The 25086-nt window shown below is 35.0% G+C and overlaps 1 protein-coding gene across 1 annotated transcript in view; it reads right to left on the reverse strand.

The window, feature by feature from the left end:
- The window catches only part of FAXDC2 (fatty acid hydroxylase domain containing 2), a 39737-nt gene extending 16420 nt beyond the window's left edge, over positions 1–23317 (reverse strand). Inside the window, exon 1 of the mRNA XM_012551980.3 lies at positions 23212–23317. The gene's annotated coding sequence lies outside the window, so the exon portion shown is untranslated. The remainder of the gene's footprint in view (positions 1–23211) is intronic.
- Positions 23318–25086: the final 1769 nt, after the last annotated feature.

Below are 25086 nucleotides of genomic sequence, written 5' to 3' on the forward strand. Positions count from 1 at the left end.
TCAAGGGCTGTGAAGCACTCAGGGCCAAGGGCCAACAAGGGGATATGGAGGAAGCAGGACCCTTTCTATGTATTGTTTTAGTGGAGGCCTGGTGATTTTTCAGAAGACTCATTTTCCAATGCTCAGTGGTTATATGCATGCAACTTTTGTATGCATATATTCAACACTTATGCCTCTACATTTCTCAATTAGTAGAATGTGGATAGTTGAGTTTATTTAATTAAATGTCTACATAACGTGACAAGTATACTCAATTCTTATAACATCTATCCTGCTGCCGTGCTTGTCACATTCAGTTATTCAACTTGGCCAGTGAGGAATCTCATTTAAGCATTCTCCCACTCCTTTGATTGGTTAAGACCTGTCACTGGTCTATGTATGTAACCTGGTCTTTAATCCCACCCAGTCTAAAGCTGACTATGCCTCCAGAGATAGGTAGAAGAAGAAAGTCTAGGAGGCTACCAGCTCACATGGAAAAAGTGTATTTACCTTATAACAGCACATGAACAGTATCAGAATTCTCATATCAACATTTCATTTTTAAGATCTAAATAAATGCGTTGGGGATTCAAAGACAAACTCACTGCTTTTCTTTTTAAAACTTTGAAAAATAAGTTTTATTGACAGCTTTTATTTTTCATATATTATAACAATATTATTATACTATATAGTTTGTGTATATTTATATTTATTTAATATATATTATCATCATAGTAATTTCTAGATAATAAACTTCAGCTGCCTAAATTGAACTCTCTCTTGTAAGAAAAAGTGGACAAAGAAATAACAAAACAGATTATAAAGAATAAAAAATTAGAACAGAATGTGAAACATAAGAAAAATAACAGATCTGGAGAACAGATAAAGAAGAGAAAATATAAGAATAATTGGACTGCTTGAAAGTTATGATCAAAAAAAGGACCTTAAGTGCTCTAAATCACTATTGATCAGAGAAATGCAAATTAAGACAACTCTGAGGTACCACTACACACCTGTCAGATTGGCTAGAATGATAGGAAAAGATAATGCTGAATATTGGAGGGGATGTGGGAAAACAGGGACACTAATGCATTGTTGGTGTAGTTGTGAACTGACCCAACCATTTTGGAAAGCAATTTGGAACTATGCTCAAAAAGTTATCAAACTGTGCATACTCTTTGATCCAGCAATGTTACTACTGGGATTATATCCCAAAGAGATCATAAAGAAGGGAAAGGGACCTGTATATGCACGAATGTTTGTGGCAGCCTTTTTTTGTAGTGGCTAGAAACTGGAAACTGAATGGATGTCCATCAATTGGAGAATGGCTGAATAAATTATGGTATATGAATATTATGGAATATTACTGTTCTGTAAGAAATGACCAACAGGATAATTTCAGAAAGGCCTGGAGAGACTTACACGAACTGATGCTGAGTGAAATGAGCAGGACCAGAGTCATTATATACTTCAACAACAATATATATGATGACCAGTTCTGATGGACCAGGCCATCCTCAGCAATGAGATCAACCAAATCATTTCAAAGGAGCAGTAATGAACTGAACCAGCTATGCCCAGAAAAAGAACTCTGGGAGATGACTAAAACCATTACATTGAATTCCTCAATCCCTATATTTATCACACCTGCATTTTGATTTCCTTCAAGCTAATTGTACAATATTTCAGAGTCTGATTCTTTTGTACAGCAAAATAACGTTTTGTCATGTATACTTATTGTGTATCTAATTTATATTTTAATATATTTAACATCTACTGATCATCCTGCCATCTAGGGAGGGTGGTAAGAGGTGAAAAATTGGAACAAGAGGTTTGGCAATTGTTAATGCTGTAAAGTTACCCATGCATATATCCTGTAAATAAAAGGCTATTTAAAAAAATAAATAAATAAATTAAAAAAAAAAAAAGAAAAAGAAATGATGAGCAGGATAATTTCAGAAAGGCCTGGAGAGACTTACACGAACTGATGCTGAGTGAAATGAGCAGAACCAGGAGATCATTGCACATGGCAATAGCAAGATTATACAATGATCAGTTCTTTTTTTTTTTTTTTTATACAATTTTTATTTATTTATTTATTTAATAGCCTTTTATTTACAGGTTATATGTATGGGTAACTTTACAGCATTAACAATTGCCAAACATTTTGTTCCAATTTTTCACCTCTTACCCCCCATCCCCTCCCCTAGATGGCAGAATGACCAATAGATGTTAAATATATTAAAATATAAATTAGATACACAATAATATACATGACAAAGTTATTTTTGTACAAAAGAATCAGACTCTGAAATATTGTACAATTAGCTTGTGAAGGAAATCAAAATGAGTGGGCATAAATATAGAGATTGGGAATTCAAAGTAATGGTTTTAGTCATCACCCAGAGTTCTTTCTGCATGAGCTGGTTAGTTCATTACTGCTCCATTGAAATGATTTGTTGATCTCGTTGTGAGGATGGCCAGGTCCATCAGAACTGGTCATCATATAGTATTGTTGCTGAAGTATATAATGATCTCCTGGTCCTGCCTCATTTCACTCAGCATCAGTTTCGTAATCTCTCCAGGCTCTTTCTGAATATATCCTAGTTGTCATTTCTACCAACAATAATTCCATAATATTCATATACACAATTTATTCGAGCCATTCTCAACTGATGGGCATCCACTTCAGATTTCAGTTTCTAGCACCTCAAAGAGGATCTGCCATCAAACATTCAGTGCATGGTCCGCTTTCCTTCTTAGTATCTCTTGGATATAAGCCCAGTATACACTTGATGAGAAGGGTATGCAGTTTGATACTTTTTGAGCTGATAGTTCCAAACTACTTCTCAGAATGGTTGGATTGTTCACAACTCCACCACAATGCATCAATGTCCCAGTTTTCCTGCATCCTCAACAATCATCATTATTTTTTCCTGTCAATTCTAGCCAATCATGCTAGGATGTATAGTGGATCTTAGAGTGTCTTGAATTGTGCATTTTCTGATTAATAATGACTTGAGCATCTTTTTCTATGACTAGAATTGTTTCAAATTTCTTCATCTGAGAATTGTCTGTTTCATATACCTTTGACCATTTCTCCAATTGAGAATGGCTTGATTTTTTATAAATTAGAGTTAATTCTCAATATTTTGGAAATGAGGCCTTTATCAGAACTTTTGACTGTAAAAATATTTTCCCAGTTTATTGCTTCCCTTCTAATCTTGTCTGCGTTAGTTTTGTTTGTACAAAAACTTTTCAGTTTGGTATAGTCGAAATTTTCTATTTTGTGATCAGTAATGATCTCTAGTTCTTCTTTAGTCATAAATTCCTTCCCCTTGGATGTGGCTCTTTTCAACATGAGACAATTCAGGCCAGTTCCAATGTTCTAGTGATGAAGAGAGCCATCTACACCCAGAGAGAGGACTGTGGGAACTGAGTGTGGATTACAATATAGTATTTTCACTCTTTCTGTTGTTTTTTTTTCTCATTTTTTCCTTTTTGTTCTGATTTTTCATGTATAGCAAGATAATTGTATAAATATGCATGCCTATATTGGATTTACACATATATTTACCATGTTTAACATATGTTGGATTACTTGCCATCTAGAGAAGGGAGTGGGGAAAAGAGGGTAGAAATTGGAACACAAGGTTTTGCAAGGGTCAATGGTGAAAAATTATCTTTGCATATGTTTTGAAAATAAAAACCTTTAGTTAAAAAAATAAATAATAATTTTTAAAATTTTTAAAAGAAAAAAAAGGACCTTTACATAATAATGCAAGAAATAATCCAAGAAAATTGTCCTGAAGTAATAGAACATGAGAGGAAAGTAGAAATAGAAAAAATTCCATTGATCACCATCTCAACGAGATCCTTTGTGGAAAACATATAAGAACATTATTGCCAAATTTCAAAACTCAGATCAAAGAGAAAATTTTGCAACTAATAAAAAAATTCAAATACACTGGAGCTACAATTAAAAAGAGTTTTAGGAAAAAAAACCCTAACAAAATAGATAAATCTTTAGTTAATTTGATTAGAAAAAGGAAAGAAGAAAATCAAATTGTTAGTCTCAAAAATGAAAAGGGAGCACTATCCACCAATGAAGAGGAAATAGAGCAATTATTAGGAGTTACTTTTCTTAACTTTATGCCAATAAATAAATTTGACAACCTAAGTGAAATGGAGGAATACCTACAAAAATATAGATTGCTCAGAATAACAGAAAAGGAAATAAATTACTTAAATAGTCCCATTTTAGAAAAAGAAATAGAACAAGCTATTAATCAACTCCCTAAAAATAAAGCCCCACAACCCGATGGGTTTACATGTGAATTCTACCAAACATTTAAGGAACAATTAACTCCAATACTATATATAAACTATTTGAAAAAATAGGGAATGAAGAACTCCTACCAAATTCCTTTTATGACACAGACATGATACTGATACCTAAACCAGGTAGATTGAAAACAGAGAAAGAAAATTATAGACTAATCTCCCTAATGAATATTGATGCAAAAATTTTAAATAAAATATTAGCAAAGAGATTACCGAAAATCATACACCATGACCAAGTAGGATTTATACCAGGAATGCAAGGTTGGTTCAATATTAGCATAATTGACTATATCAATAACCAAATTAATAAAAACCATATAATTATCTCAATAAACACAGAAAAACCATTTGATAAAATCCAACACCCATTACTAATAGAAACTATTATTGGCTTTTCAATGATTAATTTCTTTATGACAATGTAAGTAAAAAAATCACAAAAAGGAAGTCATTGTGGGTATTACTTTTCTAGTTTTGCTTATTTTACTCTGGATAAGTTCATATAAATCTATGTTTTTCTGAATTCCTTATATTTATCATTTCTTTCCTTTTTTATCTGTACCTGTGATTTCATTGGTATGGAGATGTCCCAGCAAGGAAATTCCCCTAGAAACTGGGGAATTTTGTTTTTTTGTTTTTTGTTTTTTTTTTTTTTTTACAGATAAAGGCCTCATTTCTCAAATATATAGGGAACAGAAATGTATAAAAATATGAGCATTACCCAATTGACAAATGGGCAAAAGATACTAACAGGAAGTTTTCAGAAGTAGAAATCAAAGATAACAATAGTTACATGGGAAAAAAAAAGTCTAAATTACCACAGATTGAAGAAATGCAAATTAAAACAATTCTGATGTCACCTCATACCTATCAGATTGACTAACATAACAGAAAAGTAACATAACAAAATGGTGGAGAGGATGTGGAAACATTAGAACAGTAGTATACTAAAGGTAGAGTTGTAAACTCATCCCATCATTCTGGAATACAATTTGGAGCTATGCCCAAAGGGCTAGAATGCCATATATACTCTTTGACCCAGTAATATCATTTTTTGATGTGTATCCCAAAGAGATCAAAAGAAAAAAGGATCTATGTGGACAAAATTATTTATAACACCTCTTTTTGTGGTGACAAAGAATTGGAAAATTGAGGAGATACCCATCAATTGAAGAATGGTTAAACAAATTGCAGTGTATCACTGTGATGGAAAACTATTGTACTGTAAGAAATGACAAGCAAAATGGTTCCATCTAAGAAGTCTTGTATGAATTAAGGCAAAGTGAAGTGAGAAAAACCAAGAGAACATTATATGCCGTAAGAGTAATATTACAATGATGATCAACTGTGAATGACTTGGCTACTCTAATCAAGACAAGAATCTAAGACAATTCTAAGAGACTCATGAAAAATGTCACCTACTTCTAGAGAGAGAGAGAGAGAGAGAGAGAGATTCTGAAGAATACTTTTTTTCACTTTCCTTTTTTTCCCCTTGTTTTTTGTTTTTTGGTGCTAATTTTCTTTTGCAACATGACAAACAGGGAAATGTTTCACATGACTTCACATGTTTTATCAATAACATATTGTTTGTCTTAAAGGGTGGGAAATGGGTGGAAAGAAAGGAAAGAATTTTTTAAAAATTTAAATGTAATTGAGAAATATTTAACATAAAAAAAAAGGAACTCCTTTCTTTTAAGACAGATTGGCAACAGTTCTTCAGTTTTAATCTTAAAGCGTTGCTTAAAAGTCCTAAGAAGTTAAGTGATTTGCCTAGGGTCAAACTGCCAGCTGATTAAGTGCATTATTGTACAATAATATTTCATTACATTTATATGTTCATCCTTTTCTCAATTCATGGGCACCTACTTTGTTTTTAAGTTCTTTATTAGGAAATAATGCTATGAAAATTGTGATTTTTAATATCATTTTTAAAAATCAAAGTTTTTATTCATTCTTAATATTATACAAAAGTGATTTAATTTTTTTCTTTTTATGGTTGGGATATAATTTTTTGTTCGGAAATGTGAAAAAAATAATACATTGCTCTGCTTACTAGCATTAATGGCTAGAGTTACATATGAGTCCAAGGTTTTTTTTTTTTTTTTTTAATAATAGCTTTTTATTTATTTTTATTTTCAATGCAAAGATAAGTTTTCAACATTTACCTTTGCAAAACCTTGTGTTCCAAATTTTTCTCCCTCCTTTTACCCATCTTTTCCCCTATAGAGCAAGTAATCCAATATATTTTAAACATGTGCAATTCTTCTATACATATTTCCACAACATGCTGCACAAGAAAAATCAGTATATCATTCTTTTTAAACAAACAAACAAACTTACTACATTTAGTAGTAGAAATCACTGGACCAACAAGTGTGAGCAGTTTAGTCATTTCTCCCACATAATTTCAAACTGTTATCCATGCAATTCACAGTTGCACCAATATTAGTGTTTTCCCACAACCCCTCCAACATTATGTCTTTCCATTTATTTGGTCATCTTTGTTGATTGTCAGGGAATAAAATCTCAGATTTGCATTTTTGTTCTTGTTAGTGATTTGGAACATGTTTTCATATGCCTCATTTCTTTCTATATCTGAAATTTAAGAATAAACGAAGGGGAAAATTTGTGCTTGGATTAGGGCTTCTGAGATTGAAAATAGTCAGGGATATTTTGTTAGATTAGGCATGTGGCATAAAGTTAAAATAGGCAGATTTATAGCCTCTTAAGTTCTAAAACAGTAGGACCCTCTACCATATTGTCAATTGGTTTGGCATCTTGTCTACCTCTTCTCTATAGTCCAAGTGATCACAACCAGTGTTCCCATAGATGAGGAGGAATTTAGCAGATGTTGGCAATGACATTTGAATACTATATAATTGGAATATTATGAACATAACCATGAATTCCTAGTATAAATCCATCCTGGTCATTGTGTAATATTTGTGATATATTATATTTACCTCTTTGCTAATATTTTATTTAAAACTTTTGCATCTATGTTCATTAAGGAGATTGGTTTATAGTTTTCTTTTTCTGTTTTGATCCTCTCTGGTTTATATATCCAGACCATATTTATGTCATAGAAGGAATTTGTTTTTGTTATTTTTGAAAATAATTTATATAATATTAGAATTAATTTTTCTTTGAATGTTTGATAGAATTTACTTGTGAATCCATCAGGTCCTGGAATTTTTTCTTTTACTTATGACTTGTTCATTTCTTCCTCTGAAATTTGGTTAGTTAAACTTTTTATTTCTCATTCTGTTAATTTGAGCATTTTACATTTTTATAAATATTCACTTATTTGTTATAAGAACCCTCACATGGAATGGGGAGGTGGAACTTTTGTAACTGTTTATAATGTAAAAATAACACATATCAAAACTTTTTTTTTGCTGAGACAGTTGGGGTTAAGTGACTTGCCCAGGGTTACACAGCTAGGAAGTGTTAAGTTCCTGAGATCAAATCTAAACTCAGGTCCTCCTGACTTCAGGGCTGGTGCTCTATCCACTGTGTCATCTAGCTGCTCCCAAAACTTTTTTTTTAAAAGGAATATTATAGTGGAGTAAAAAAGAATCCATAAGTTGTGGGGTAGTCTGATTGTTGCTCATATTCTAGATAACTGGAGAGGATCCAGGACCATATGGAAATAAAGAAAGGAACATTACTGTAAGAATACTTGGGTGTCTGGAGGGGATGTGGGAAAACTGGGACATTGATTCATTGTTGGTGGAGTTGTGAACGAATCCAACCATTTTGGAGAGTAGTTTGGAACTATGCTCAAAAAGTTATCAAACTGTGCATACCCTTTGATCCAGCAGTGTTACTACTGGGATTATATCCCAAAGAGATTATAAAGAAGGGAAAGGGACCTGTATGTGCACGAATGTTTGTGGCAGCCCTTTTTGTAGTGGCTAAAAACTGGAAACTGAATGGATGTCCATCAGTTGGAGAATGGCTGAATAAATTGTGGTATATGAAAATTATGGAATATTACTGTTCTGTAAGAAATGACCAACAGGATGATTTCAGAAAGGCCTGGAGAGACTTACACGAACTGATGCTGAGTGAAATGAGCAGGACCAGGAGATCATTATATACTTCAACAACAATACTAGATGATGACCAGTTCTGATGGATCAGGCCCCTCAGCAACGAGATCAACCAAATCATTTCTAATGGAGCAGTAATGAACTGAACTAGCTATACCCAGAAAAAGAACTCTGGGAGATGACTAAAAACCATTACATTGAATTCCCAATCCCTATATTTATGCACACCTGCATTTTTGATTTCCTTCACAAGCTAATTGTACAATAATTCAGAGTCTGATTCTTTTTGTACAGCAAAATAATGTTTTGGTCATGTATACTTATTGTGTATCTAAGTTATATTTTAATATATTTAACATCTACTGGTCATCCTGCCATTTAGGGGAGGGGGTGGGGGGGTAAGAGGTGAAAAATTGGAACAAGAGGTTTGGCAATTGTTAATGCTGTAAAGTTACCCATGTATATATCCTGTAAATAAAAGGCTATTAAATAAAAAAAAAAAAAAAAGAATACTTGGGTGTGATACCAAAAATGGTCTCAGGAAAGAAAACAAAAACAAATCAGGCTCACCTCTTAACTTATGGGAGTAATTATGCTGCCAAAAAAAGTTTAATCAAAACCATTTCAGGTCTCTCTTTTCAAGATATATACTCTAACTGGAATATACCATAATCCTGAGTCATGGAATGGGAATATCCAGAAGGACTTTTATAGAGCCAGACAAGTTGAGGATGCCTGAACTCTCAGATGGCTTCAATTTACTCCCAGATGAACTACTACTTATTAGCTATCTGCTTTGTTAGTCCAAATAAATGGGACTGAGTACCAGCCAATCAATGCAAATTCAATTTAATAGACACTTACTAAATGTGCTTATCATGTGTAAAAGAATTTTGTTCAGCACTGTAGCTAAAAATAAATAAATGAATGAATTTAAAGTTCCTACTCTTAAGTAGTTTATATTCTGTTGGTAATACAAACATGTGACAATAGAAATTAGCCTGGAATGGATTCTCTAAGGATAAAAGCCAATAGAGTTCAAAAAAGATATATTCCCATATCTGGATAAGTAGAAAGCCACATAGAAGTGACAAGGGCCCGACCAGTAGAATAGAAGAGGCTAGAGTGGCTGACTGAAGATTCTCTACAACTTGTCTCTACCCTGATAATCAGTTGAAGAATCTAGAAATACCTGACTAAAAATGCCCTGGGCTTGTACCCATGTCTCTAGGATTTGATGTAATTTCTATGCATTACCATGCCAAGAGCTAAGGAAAATAATCAGATGTTTTAAGAGGCACTGAATTTATGACTCAGAAGTGATACCAGAGAAATCAAATTGGCACTTATGGTTTCTTTGTTAGACCTTTGGGAAACAAATTAATTGAGGGAGTAATAGTGAAAAGCCTACTTTACCACTAGACCACTAGTTCCCAGAGGGTATTTTGTAGTGCTTTCATTCATTCCTGAATATATGATATAAATATATTGGATAATTAGCATAACCCCTATATTAGTATATATTTTCCAATCCAGAGTATTAAGAGCCAACTGAATTGGCTAGGCAGAATGGTGCTTCCATTGTCCTCTAAAACCATAAATAGCAGTTACTGAGAAATGAATAGCAAATGTTTTTTAGTCAATGATAAGTTTTTTGATATGAAATGAAAAAAGGAAGGTAATCATTCCAAGAGGTAAACTTGGAATATTTTACAGAATGGTAATATATGCCAAATATGTGACCTTGGAGGTAGTACATATTTATCCTACTTCATATAGTTAACAACCTAGTCAAATGGTAAGTTTAGGAGTAGGAGATCAAAAATTAAAAGAATTGAGGCAGAATCTTATTGGAATCTTGCTGAATAGGGATAATCATGCCAGTATTTATTTTTTCCACTATTATTTTCCACTATTGAACAGTAGTACAATAAGGTCAATTGACCTATATCTAAGGTTCAATGTGCAGAGTGGACTTACATAGAGGAAGGGATTATGGACATGGTTGGAGTGCCATTAACTACATTTGATCTCTCCATTGTGGCATTGGCTGATTGCTCATGCAACCTGTCTATAATCTGTCCTGAACTTCAGGAATGACAAAATACCTCAGAAATGTTACCCTGCTGCATGGTGGCAGACTAACTATATGGAATCTATTCCATTGGGGAGGCAGGGTAGAGATTTGTTCTAACTTGTATTGATACTCAGAAATTTGCCTTTGCAAATTAAACAAATAAACAACCATCATGTATCTAAACAGCCTACCTTCAAGACTGCTATGGAATTCACTCCACGCTTGTAGTCAGAGATCCCATATTTGACCACCAAGGGGATCTAACAATGGGTCAAAGGGCATGGAATTTCCCCATTTATAACATTTAGAAGCAGTTGAGTATATATGGTAGAATAGGCTAATTAAAGAAGAGTGGGCTAAACAAGACCTTCATGTCTGAGAAGGCATGATAATCCCTGGAGATAATAATGTTTCCTTAATCAACATCCAATAATGGCTTAGTTATCATAATACTGAGTTATATAGATGACATCTAGAACTGATAATGCTGCATTTATTATGTGATGTTTTTAGAATGTTCTTCAACATATGTAAGGTTTGATGTGTGTGACAAGTGAAGGGTGGGGTGTATTAGATAGATAAACTAGATAAACTCAATACTTATCACATGTATTCTGCTGTTATTACTGCTGAAGTGCTTGTGACATCAAAATTCTTATTTTTTTATGATGAGAGAATATCATCTGGGCGTTATCCAACCTCCATTTCCTTTTTTTTTTTTTTTTTAAATTTAATAGCCTTTTATTTACAGGATATATGCATGGGTAACTTTACAGCATTAACAATTGCCAAACCTCTTGTTCCAATTTTTTACCTCTTACCCCCCCACCCCCTCCCCTAGATGGCAGGATGACTAGTAGATGTTAAATATATTAAAATATAAATTAGATACACAATAAGTATACATGACCAAAACGTTATTTTGCTGTACAAAAAGAATCAGACTCTGAAATATTGTACAATTAGCTTGTGAAGGAAATCAAAAATGCAGGTGTGCATAAATATAGGGATTGGGAATTCAATGTAATGGTTTTTAGTCATCTCCCAGAGTTCTTTTTCTGGGCATAGCTGGTTCAGTTCATTACTGCTCCATTGGAAATGATTTGGTTGATCTCGTTGCTGAGGATGGCCTGGTCCATCAGAACTGGTCATCATATAGTATTGTTGTTGAAGTATATAATGATCTCCTGGTCCTGCTCATTTCACTCAGCATCAGTTCGTGTAAGTCTCTCCAGGCCTTTCTGAAATCATCCTGTTGGTCATTTCTTACAGAACAGTAATATTCCATAATATTCATATACCACAATTTATTCAGCCATTCTCCAACTGATGGGCATCCATTCAGTTTCCAGTTTTTAGCCACTACAAAAAGGGCTGCCACAAACATTCGTGCACATACAGGTCCCTTTCCCTTCTTTATAATCTCTTTGGGATATAATCCCAGTAGTAACACTGCTGGATCAAAGGGTATGCACAGTTTGATAACTTTTTGAGCCAACCTCCATTTCCAAACACATACAATCAGTTGACCTCTGGGATCATTTACTAGCTTTTTCAGTTGACTCATCAGTGTTGCTCTGGTAAAGACACATAACGTGGTAACAGATGGGTTACCATCAAGTTTTAAAAGTACAAATTGAATGTTACAATGACCTCCAGGAGTACTTTAAGAATTCAGCTCTTCCACAGTCCATTAAAATAGTCATTGGGCTGTATGTGTGATCCTGACTTTGAATTCCAACATATTCAAGGTTGATTGAGCTTCCAGAGACAAACAGATTGCAGTCTAGTGATTACATATATATATATATATTTTTTTTTTGAATTCCTAATACATACTTTTGACAATGTAAAAAGCCTAAATAAGAGTTAATGAATTAAGATCCAGGAATTTACAGTTCACAGAAAGAGGTATACAGCTAAGTATATATGACAATTTAAATATTTATTAAGCACTCACTATGTTCCATGTACTAAATGCTGGGGGATGAGGGGTGAAAGGCCAAAAAAGAGCCCTTGAGGAACTCACAATTTAATAGTGGAGACAAAACAGAAACAAATTATGTATAAACATGCTATTTGAGGATAAACTGGAGAAAATTTGTAGAGAAAAGGCAATGAAATCGGGGAAGGCTTTCTGCAGAAGGTGGAATTTTAATTGGGACTTAAAGGAAGCTGGAGAAGCCATCAGTCTGAGCAGAGAGGGAGAGCATTCTAGGCATTAGTAATAGTAAAGAAACTATCTGGAATGAAAGGTGGAATGTCTTATTTGTGGAACATCCAAGAGGTTAGTATCATTGAAAATGAAGAGTATCTACTGGGAAGTAAAGTGTAAGACTACTGGAAAAGTAGGAAAAGATCTGTGAAGATCTTTGAATGCTCAACAGAATTTTGTATTTGCTTCTAGAGGCAAAAGGAAGTTACTGGAGTTTATAGAATGGGTGACATGGTCAGATCTGCATTTCAGGAAAATCACTTTAGTAACTGAATGAAGGATGGACGGAAGTACAGAGAGACTTACCAGAACTATTACAATGGCCTTAGAACCCACTTCACCTAGGGAGGAATCCAGGATGACTCCTAAATTGTGAACCTGAAGGACTAGGAGAATGGTGGTGTTCTATACAGTAACAAAGAAGGAGGAAATAGGGGTATGATTTAGGGGGAAAGATAATGAGTTTCCTTTTGGACATATTGAGTTTAAACTGTCTATTGAACATCTAGTTCAAGATTTCCGAAGGGCAGTTGGAGATGTGAGACTAGAGGTCAGCAGAAAAATTGGAGTAGGATAGGTAGATTTGAGAATCACCATAGAGATGGTATTTTCAATTTATGGAAGCTCCCAGCTTTTGGGATAAGAACTTACTGTTTGATAAAAATTGCTGGGAAAATTGGAAACTAATATGGCAGAAACTAGGCATTGATCCATACTTAACGCCGTACACCAAGATAAGGTCAAAATGGGTTCATGACCTAGGCATAAAGAATGAAATTATTAATAAATTAGAGGAACATAGGATAGTTTACCTCTCAGACCTGTGGAAGGGGAAGGTCTTTATGACCAAAGCAGAACTAGAGATCATTACTGATCACAAAATAGAAAATTTCGATTATACCAAACTGAAAAGTTTTTGTACAAACAAAACTAATGCAGACAAGATTAGAAGGGAAGCAATAAACTGGGAAAATATTTTTACAGTCAAAGGTTCTGATAAAGGCCTCATTTCCAAAATATATAGAGAATTAACTCTAATTTATAAAAAATCAAGCCATTCTCCAATTGAAAAATGGTCAAAGGATATGAACAGACAATTCTCAGATGAAGAAATTGAAACTATTTCTAGTCATATGAAAAGATGCTCCAAGTCATTATTAATCAGAGAAATGCAAATTAAGACAACTCTAAGATACCACTACACACCTGTCAGATTGGCTAAGATGACAGGAAAAAATAATGATGATTGTTGGAGGGGATGCGGGAAAACTGGGACATTGATGCATTGTTGGTGGAGTTGTGAACGAATCCAACCATTTTGGAGAGTAGTTTGGAACTATGCTCAAAAAGTTATCAAACTGTGCATACCCTTTGATCCAGCAGTGTTACTACTGGGATTATATCCCAAAGAGATTATAAAGAAGGGAAAGGGACCTGTATGTGCACGAATGTTTGTGGCAGCCCTTTTTGTAGTGGCTAGAAACTGGAAACTGAATGGATGTCCATCAGTTGGAGAATGGCTGAATAAATTGTGGTATATGAAAATTATGGAATATTACTGTTCTGTAAGAAATGACCAACAGGATGATTTCAGAAAGGCCTGGAGAGACTTACACGAACTGATGCTGAGTGAAATGAGCAGGACCAGGAGATCATTATATACTTCAACAACAATACTAGATGATGACCAGTTCTGATGGATCAGGCCATCCTCAGCAACGAGATCAACCAAATCATTTCTAATGGAGCAGTAATGAACTGAACTAGCTATACCCAGAAAAAGAACTCTGGGAGATGACTAAAAACCATTACATTGAATTCCCAATCCCTATATTTATGCACACCTGCATTTTTGATTTCCTTCACAAGCTAATTGTACAATATTTCAGAGTCTGATTCTTTTTGTACAGCAAAATAACGTTTTGGTCATGTATACTTATTGTGTATCTAATTTATATTTTAATATATTTAACATCTACTGGTCATCCTGCCATCTAGGGGAAGGGGGGGGGGGGGTAAGAGGTGAAAAATTGGAACAAGAGGTTTGGCAATTGTTAATGCTGTAAAGTTACCCATGTATATATCCTGTAAATTAAAGGCTATTAAATAAAAAAATAAATAAATAAATTAAAAAAAAAATTATGGAAGCTGATGAGCTCATCAAGTGAAGTAATTTATAGAGAGAAGACAAAGAGGGCCCAGGAGAGAATCCTGAGGGACATTCACAGTTAGAGGATGTGATCTAGAAGATGATACAGCTAAGAAGACTTGAGATGCAGCTGCTGTCAGTAAGACAAACAAAAACCAGAAGACGATGAGATCCTGAAAATTTGGAGAAGGGATAGTATCAAGGAGGAGTGATCAATAGTGTCAAAGGCTGCAGAGATATCAAAGAGAATGAGATCTGAGAAAAGGCAACTGAATTAGGCAACTAAGAGATCATTAATAAATTTGGAGAGAACAGTTTTAATAGAAATGATGAAGTCAGCAGCCAGATTCTAAGAGATTAAGAGAAAGGAGGAAAAAGTGGACATTGAGTTTAGCTACAAAGGGCAGAAGAGAATGAGGGTGGAAAGATCAAATAAAGAATAGATAGGATCCTCAAATACTCCATCGTCTTGTGCTAAGTGCAGACTTTCCCCTCCCTCAAAAGAGGTAGTGACAAAAGAGACTAAGGCAAGCTCTTTTTTCCATGTAGTAGGTCAGCTACCAGCTGGGGACTGAAAAACATAAATCATTAAGAGCTGAGGTGTGGTGTTAATGGTGTGGGTTACTTTGTGGGAGTTAATAGTACTGTCTGTCTCACAGCCAAGGAACCAAGTGTCAAAGGAATATTGGCCCACTAGGAAATACTTCAAAGTTTTAAATAGCACCAAAATTTTAGCAAATAAACATACTTCCACATCAACGTTTAATGGAGAATCAGTATTAATTGTTTAGGGATGATAGAGCTGGACCCTAGAAATCTTATGATTTTAGTCTAATTTCTCATTAAGAAAAGTAAAGTCCAGAGAAAGAATATGATTATTTAGGGGTGTCACAGAGATACTGACAAAGTTGTAATTAGAACCTATACCTACTGGTGGTCCAAGAGCTCATTACACTATATGAGTGATAACTTTTCCTGTCAGGAAAGCTAAGGACTTTTATTTATTTATTTACTTTGCTTTATTTGTTAAATCTTCTGTAACTCTTCTATTTTATCAGGCCAAAGGGGCTGAGAATTCAGTCTTGTCCATTTCTCCCACCACTATTCTCATTAAATAATTATATATTTGTCCAAATATATATGTCCATGTATATATATATATATATATATATTATATTTAATTTATATTTTAACATATTTAACATGTATTAGTCAACCTGCCATCTGAGGGAGGGGGTGGGGGGAAGGAGGGGAAAAGTTGGAACAAAAGGTTTTGCAATTGTCAATCCTGAAAAATTACCCATGCGTGTATCTTATAAATAAAAAGTTATAATAAAAAAAAATATATATATATATGTTCAATGATATAAGTAAGTCAAGTCATTTAATCTGTCACATGCTCTCAAATGCTCTCTAAAACGATATATAAATTGCAGGTGCTGACTTGAACTAGCAGTGAGAATTTCTTCGCCATCACAGGTCCATTCCTGTTCCTATCCTATCCTAACTTATTAAGCACTCATCTATGTTCAAACTATTTTGGATTATGCAGCATTGACTGCCAAAATTCATTTCAAAATACATTTATCCAATCTATGTTGGAAGATTTAGAAAATAGATTTCTCTTCACAGGCAAGAGGACTGTCAAGATTTCTTTAAAGAGAGAGAGTTGAATAATCACTTTAGGCCTAGATGCACCAGCAGAATTGAATCTTTTCTTCTGAATTACTAAAGCCTAAGGCTTTTCCTTAGAATTAAAAAAAAATAAGCCAGGCTAGGATGATCTTAATAGCTTTCTGTCCATGATAGGTAATGTTAGGGAAAATCCCTGGACTTGGAATCAAAAGACATGGTTTTTAGTCCTGACTTCAATATATCCCAGTGATGTGGACAAATCATTTTACATCTCTGAGCCTTTTTTTTGGTGGGGGTTAATAATATTAATACTACTCATCTCAGAGAGTTGTGAAAAAAATGTTCTGTAGATTGTAAAGCACTATATTACCATTGGCTATTATAATTAATCTCTAGTTATTAATTTCCCTAATACTGTTTCCTTATTTATAAAATGGGAATTAAAATATTACTTTCCCTACTTGGTCTGCCAGAGATATTATAAGGAAAATTTAGATTTGTAGATTACAAAGTGCATACTCCTTCCATATCTGTCATTATACATACACAAAATCTTTCTATTCATATATTTAAGATGTGTTTCCATACACAGTGATAAAGCCTCTTCCTTTGGGCTTCTCAGGGACAAAGCCAGCCTCTTAAGTTGTGAAGTAAATCTGAAGTCCACTACAATTGTTTTCATGAAGCTAAGGGGCAGGATAGGAAATTAGACATTGAATTCACAATCCAGTCGACTTTGGTTAGACAGGACCAGTTCTGTTCCACTTAATCTCTGTGACCAAAGGGAAAATGTTTATCTTTGAAAATTGGCCATTTGACTTGCTGTGCCAGCAAGAAACACCACCTTTCATAAGGTTCTTTTATGATCCTGCAATGAAATACTTTTTTTTTTATTTAATAGCCTTTTATTTACAGGATATATGCGTGGGTAACTTTACAGCATTAACAATTGCCAAACCTCTTGTTCCAATTTTTTACCTCTTACCCCTCCACCCCCTCCCCTAGATGGCAGGATGACCAGTAGTTGTTAAATATATTAAAATATAAATTAGATACACAATAAGTATACATGACCAAAACGTTATTTTGCTGTACAAAAAGAATCAGACTCTGAAATATTGTACAATTAGCTTGTGAAGGAAATCAAAAATGCAGGTGTGCATAAATATAGGGATTGGGAATTCAATGTAATGGTTTTTAGTCATCTCCCAGAGTTCTTTTTCTGGGCATAGCTGGTTCAGTTCATTACTGCTCCATTGGAAATGATTTGGTTGATCTCGTTGCTGAGGATGGCCTGATCCATCAGAACTGGTCATCATATAGTATTGTTGTTGAAGTATATAATGATCTCCTGGTCCTGCTCATTTCACTCAGCATCAGTTCGTGTAAGTCTCTCCAGGCCTTTCTGAAATCATCCTGTTGGTCATTAATGAAATACTTCTGTATGCTAACTACTGAGATAGCTGTTAACTGCCTTTTATAAACTATGAAATTGTCTGCTGAATATGCTATGCCCCTCAATTTTTTTGTGTGGTACTTTCCCTCCCTGAATAGAGTTGTTGTTGAACAAAAGCTCTGGTGGCAGCTAGGATCAGAGAAAATTTGGGCCTTGAGTCCTGGCTCTGTCCCTAACTCGTTGGTGTGATGGGTCAGGTTACTATTTCTTCTCTCTGGGACTCAGTTCCCTTATTTGAAAGAGGAGATAGTTGAACTAAACAATGTTCAAGGACTTTCTAACTGTAACATTCTGTAATTCAGTGACCTCAAATTAGGGAGGAACCAGATATATCTTCTCCCAAAGAGGATCCTTAAGGCCCAGTCTACAACACAGTTCAGGATAAGGATCTTGACAAATCAAATTAGCAAATATTGAGCCCAGTACTATGTACTAGACATTAACCTATTTGTATAAATGTGTTTATGTACACAATATGAATCATAATATTATAAAAGTGTCTTATGTTTTTTTCTTTCCCACTAGGTAACAACACATTAAAGAAAGGAAATGTCTTCCATATCTTTTGAAATTCTTCCTTGTCACAGAATTGTAAAATATTGCAGAATGGAGGGATCTGAGAACATCAAATATTTTACTTCTGGTAGACATAAATTCTTTGAGGACAGGAACTATCTTGCCTTTGTCTTTATAAATATAGTACCTCAAATCTATGTGACTAATATAAGTTGAATTTTGACTTTTAAGTAGAATGTTTGAAGTGTAAAAAATATAATGCCTAGAAAATAGCATATTAAATGTGGAAGAAACTTGAGAGTCTCATTTTACGAAGAAGGAAACCCAGACCTAGATTAAGAATGTGATTAAGGACATCATGTTAGCAAACCAAAGATTACAACCAAGATTCTAGGTCTGCTGTCACTGTACCATGGTGTCTTACTATTAAATCCACAAGTGCTACATTATCTAATTCCCTGGAGCTAACCTCTGTCCACCCTTGCCATCTCTACCTCCTCAGGCATTATTATTCTCCTCCTACTCAGATAAAGCTTGAAGTCTATTCTTTGATATTACCACAGAATTTCTTTGTGACCTAAAGAAAATGAACACAATTTCTTTTGATCCCAGATTTCTTCTCTGTAAATAACCCCTTTCTATCTCTTAGGGACATGGTGGAGATAAATGAGGCCTGTCAAGCCTGACCTTCTTGAAGAAAAAATTTCCACTCTAAGAAAAAACAGAAAATTGTTGATGAAATAACATAACAGAGTATAGATAAGTTGGGAGAAATTCTAGATTAGATATGAGTTTATTGTACTTTGACCACAGTAAAATATTGATTTAATTTTAGTCTGTGTTGTAAGCTTCTGTAGCTGTGGAAAACAGTGAAAATCATAAGCAGTTTCAGGATAGCCACTTTAATTTTTAGAAGCTTATGTTTTTATAGTGCTTTTCAGTATTAGCATACTAATTTTATATAAAGAAGAATTGATGCTCACACTAAATGGCTTGCTAAGGTCCAGAAAGATGATAAGTGACAGAGTTTCTATATTACAGTAGTGCCTGGAGCAATGCCATACACTCAATAAATATTTCAGATGACAATTGATTCTAGGAATGAGGAAGACAGAAATAGGTAAGAAATATTTCACTATTGTCTAGTAAAGGTAAAAAAAATAAATGTGTCAACACACTAAGCTCACTACCAATCTTCCACTTCTCCAAGCTTCATACCACAAACAACAGATGTTTATTAAGCGCCCACTGTGCTCTGGGCACTGGGACTAAAAGGGAAAAGCAAACAGTACCAGAGTCGGAGACATTGCATATGTTGTTTCAAGAACAGCAAAATATAACACTGTAGCAAGAACACTGAACTAGGTCCAGATTCCACTTAAATCTTTACAACTAACTTGCTGTGTTTTCATGGGCAAATCATACCTTTTTATATGCCTCAGTTTCCTCCTCTGAGAAAGAGGAGGATGTATTAAATGATTTTTAGTTAAGAATACTATATTTGGGGTATCTACCTTAAAAGAGTACTTAGGGACAGACCATTATGTCCAACCTCCTCATTTAATATTGAAGGAAAGTGAGATCCAAAGAAGAGTAATTTCTTGACAAAATCCAAACAAAAAGTTAATGAAGTCAAATCTAGAACATAGGTCTCCTGATTCTTGGTCCACTCCTGTTTTCATTATTTCACTTGACCATCAGGATGTTTTTTGTGAATTTCATTGTCACAAATGGGAAACAGGATACAAGAAGAGGAACTCTTTGACCTGAATGAATCCCTAGGTAGTAATTAACATTAATAATAGAATTTTAATTCTTCAACTTCTTGTTCCTTGAGATTTTCCCCCTGACTCATGCTATTTGAATTTTATATGTCTTTTGCTTTAACACATTTATCTTGAAATTGATCCATTTAATTGGGACATCGACAGAAAGACCAATAAAACCTAATAGACAAAGTCAAAGGATACATTGTCTTAGGGTTTGGAGAGAACTACTTGGGATGACTGAGATCCAGATTTGGAGCAAACGGGAATCTAAGGTGGTAAAGTAATAAAGGCTTGCAAAATTTTGAAGCATGAAAACATGAAATATATAAAAGTTATTAATCTTTTCCCAAGTAGATTACATTACAAAAAGTGTAACCTAGCACTCTTTCATTGACCTGAAATGTTTCTATGATCTTACCTCTAAAGATAGAATAATGTAGCACTTTCTTGTACTTTGCCTTATTTATATTTCAAAAACCTCCTATGACATAAGTAATGCAAGTCTGATCCTTATTTTATATATGAGGTAACTGAGGTCCAAAGAAGGAAAGAGTCAAAGAAGTCATGCAATACTATTCTTGCAAGAAAAGTTAGAAAGATCACTGCATTACATAATAGAGAATGTTTTGAGTGGAAAGGATTTAAAAACACATTAAAATCAGAAACAAAAATGGTCTTCAGTTCTCTAGTCCAACATCTTTATTTTATGGTGGAGTCATTGGAAGCTAAGAGGCAGTGACTTGCTCAAGGTCACATGGAGAAATAAAACGCCCAGATTCTGAGTCCAGGATTTTTTCTACTGTGGCATGTTGCCTTTTGAAAGAAATGAGATTGGGTTTTGGAGTGCCTTCTTTCTCTTCTCTTTAACTGGTAATTTCCCTCTTAAAATCTCATATCAATAAATTCCCTAAAGTATCAATTATTTCCTGACCTTCATTATTAGCACAGTCTTCAATTGCCACACTAAATGTATCCTGTATATCCTGTATAGTAGGAACTATCTCAAGTATCAGTATTTTCCTTGGAATAGCACAATAAATGCTTTTTGAATTGAATTATTAAATATTTTTGTTCTAATTCCCTTTTTTCAAATAGTAGCAACTTATACTGCTGATACAATACTCTTAAAAGTTACAAAGTACTTTTCTCTAGAGAGAACCCTAGAGAGTCATTTGGTTTTCCACATTTGGAAATAAACTAAGAAATTGAGAAGTAATTTGCTTGAGCTGACATAGCTAGTCAGTGGAAGAGCGAGAACTCAAAACCCAGGCTTCTGAGCTTTTGATTCAGTTCTCTTTGCTTCCCCTATAGGGCATTCCATCACTGGAGAGGGAATCTTCAGCCTCCTTCTCTTAGAGTATAATGGAACACCAGGTTCTTGGAAATAAGATGGAATGATGAGAAAAGTCACTTAACTGCTTATACACCCTTTTACCCAGACAACACAGCGTAGGGGATTTGTAAGCTGAAAGAAAGCCAACAATAGAGGGAAACAACTGATATATACTTAAACGTTTGTAGAAGCCTGCGTATGATAACAAAGGGGAAAAAATTAGAAACAAAGTAGGTACCAATCGATTAGAGCAATAGCTGTGGTATATAATCTTTTTGTTGTTGTTGTTGTTGAGGCAAATGGGGTTAAGTGACTTGCTCAGGGTCACACAGCTAAGTGTCTGAGGCCAAATTTGAACTCAAGATCTCCTGGCTTCAGGGTTGGTGCTCTATCCACTGTGCCTCTTAGCTGCTCCTGTAGTATATAATCTTAATTGAATTGTTCTGCATCATAAGAAATGACAAATATGAGGTTTTTAGAGAAACATGGGATGTGCAGAACTAGGAGAACAATAATAAAGAAAGTTTGTACTAAACCCAACTTTTTTCCACAACCCAACTTAATTGATTATAATGACCTATCATGGGGATACATACATTTCCTATCTAGGCAGATATGTAGGGATCACCAGTGGAGAACTGCATATCTTGTCATGGTGACTGGGTCATTTGATTTTAATTATTGTTTTGTTACAAGGTAGGGTTAAAGTGTGTGTGTGTGTGTGTGTGTGTGTGTGTGTGTGTGTGTGTGTCTATCTTTCTTCAATCCCCTTGGTAGTCTCCCCTTACCCATCCCTCTCTGAAAAATTGACACCACTATCTCTGTCTCAACAGCACTCCCACCCTTACTCTCAATACTATCTGACAAACTAACAGCTTCCAGAAACAATCAAAGATTCTGATGTGCTACTTCTAAACACTCTCTGTTATCAAACTTATAACTGATCTGACTACCTCCTTCCTTAAATCCGATGTTAAAGCCATTGTTACTGTAATTTTAATTAATGGAAAGAACTTTGGATTCCAGAGACATGGCTTCAGGTTCTGACTTGTGGCCCTAGGTGTTTTACTTCTCTGAGATTATTTTCTCATCCACAAAGTGGGCCAGATCATACTTTTAACTGCTTACCTCTCTTCAGGATTGTTAGGAGGAAGGTGCTTTATAAATTATTAGGCATAATAGAAAGGGGAGCTGCTATTATTCTCTACTGGTCAGCCTATGCAGAAGTTTCTCTCCAACACAGAATCCCTAAGAGTGTGGGTTTTCTCTTCCTTATTTTGTCTGATTCCTGTCCCGACATTGCTGGCTAACATTGTCCTAACTTTAGAAGCAATAATTCAGAACAACCAGTCAATAACAACAACAAAATGAAGGAGACTTAAGCTACTGATAGACACAGGTTGTAGACAATAATGAAAGCAGCTGGGGAAGCTAGGGATGCACGGAAAGATTGTGCATAATATAGCAATATATATTTTCTTGTTGCTGGGGAGGCGGGGAGGGTGCACTTATACAATTATACAAAGTCTTGATGGAGGACCTGAGTTGAAACTTTCTGGTCAGGACTCCTAACTAAATCCCCTCCCCCATCCCTTCTTTTTGTCCCATCTCTCATCTGTCCCATCTCACCACAGCTTGCTGCTACAATCTCAGGCTTCCAAAAAAATCCCCTGAGCTACTCACGGCCACAGTTTGAGTTTCCTTTCCTAGCTCGACCTGCTGCTGCTGCTGCTCCTGCTGCTCCTGCTGCTGCTGCTGCTATTGCCAATGATAAGTTCAAGTCTGGCTGGAGGCCAGTCGGGTGTGTTAGTCATATTACTGAGCAATCAACTGGCTTTTAGCAAGCACGTGACACAGAATGAGCTGGGTCACTCACTCATGACTACAGACAAAAATGCCCTTCTTCCAGTGGGGCAAAGGGACTGTGGTTGATTTTCTCAGAGTCCAGGAGAAAGTAGGTCATTTTGTGGAAGCTTAGAAACCTTTAGACTCAGTTGTGGAGTTTTGTTTCCCTCCTTGAAGGGGCATTTAAGATAGCAACTGCAGTCATTCTAGTAGGTAGGTTACTGACAAATTTTTAAAGTATTTTCTCTAAAACAACCCTGGGAGAAGGAGGTAGTCCAAGGACTATCATCCTCATTTTATATATAAGATAACTGATCTCAAAAAGAGGTAGTGTCTGGTTTGTCCAATGTCACACATCTAAGTAGTAAAACCAGAACTTGGTTCTCCTAAGGCAGGACTTCTTACTTCTAAAGTCCAGTGTTCTTTCTGCTACACTAGACTGTCCTCAACTGTGTTAGAGAGTGACAGGCAGTCCAGGATAGATTAAATGAATTTATTTTAAACCACCTGTTGCTGTTTGAAAAGCACTAAAATTAGGTTATTCAGGCAAAAGTGAAGAGAGGCAGGATAGCTACCAGTCAATAAACGAATATAGGAAGTTCCTAGGATAATCAAATTAACAATTGGGTGCCTTCTAAGTATTGGCTTTTTTTTTTCCTACCCAAAGTGACTTTCTCTGTTTTCTTAGCTTTCAACACTAGTTATAAGTTTGATGCTTTATGCACTTTTTGGAGATTAAATGGAGCATGGTAGAAAGAACATTGACCTTGGAATTTGAAACTCAAAACAAGTCCTCTAACTTTTGTGGGTCTACAATTTCCTCGTAGGTAAAATGGGCACGTGTACAGTTTGTATTTCCTTCCTTTTAAGATTGTTATGGCATGGAATGGCAAAGCACTTACTATGTGTTTATGGCACTAAGAACTATGGTGCATGCAATGCCCAATACTGTGCTAGTGCACGATCTAATGGAGGTTAGGTAGGTGGGTGAAGAAATACATAAAAGAAAGTTCAGCTCAGAGTAAGTGGCTAGGCCTCAGGGATCCTTTGGGTTTTTTCCTTACATGGAAATAACTTTGAAAACTGCTAAAGGCTATAGAAATAGGAGGTATATTTCCAAGCTGGGTGTATAGGAAACAGAAGTCTTTATTCTACTCTCCCCCAAATTAATGATATATATTCACATATAGTATTTATAATTATTTCCTATAAGTTATCTATTCTATATCTTATATTATCTTATAGGTTTCTTATCAGCTAAAAACTGACCTTCTTCCCCTCACCACCCAAGCTGGTTCTCCTTCCAAATTATTGCTGCCCTCCTTCCCTCAATGGTGCTAGTTTCTCAGTCTGGAAAATGTGAAATCATTTTTGACTATTCCCTCTCCATCTCCCTCTGTGCACTGGAGATGTCCTTTGAAATGTGCCAGATTTATCTCTTCTTCATTCCAACAGCCACCTTATTAAAATAAACTTAACACTAAAATGGATCTGTGATTTTATCAATATGAATATTCTCTCCATTCATGCTGATTATGACCCAACTACATCTTCTTATATGTCAGACTTTTGTCCCCAAGTTGCATAAATTATCCATGAGAAGACCATTGCACGTGCCAGTGACATTCCTCACTCTTGGTATATTGCTGGCCTACCTTTTTTCAGATAATATGTCATACTTTTACATATTCTTAGTAATTCATATCATATTTC

This window comes from Sarcophilus harrisii, chromosome 2 (genome assembly GCF_902635505.1).
Source record: "Sarcophilus harrisii chromosome 2, mSarHar1.11, whole genome shotgun sequence".
Taxonomy (NCBI): Eukaryota; Metazoa; Chordata; class Mammalia; order Dasyuromorphia; family Dasyuridae; genus Sarcophilus; species Sarcophilus harrisii.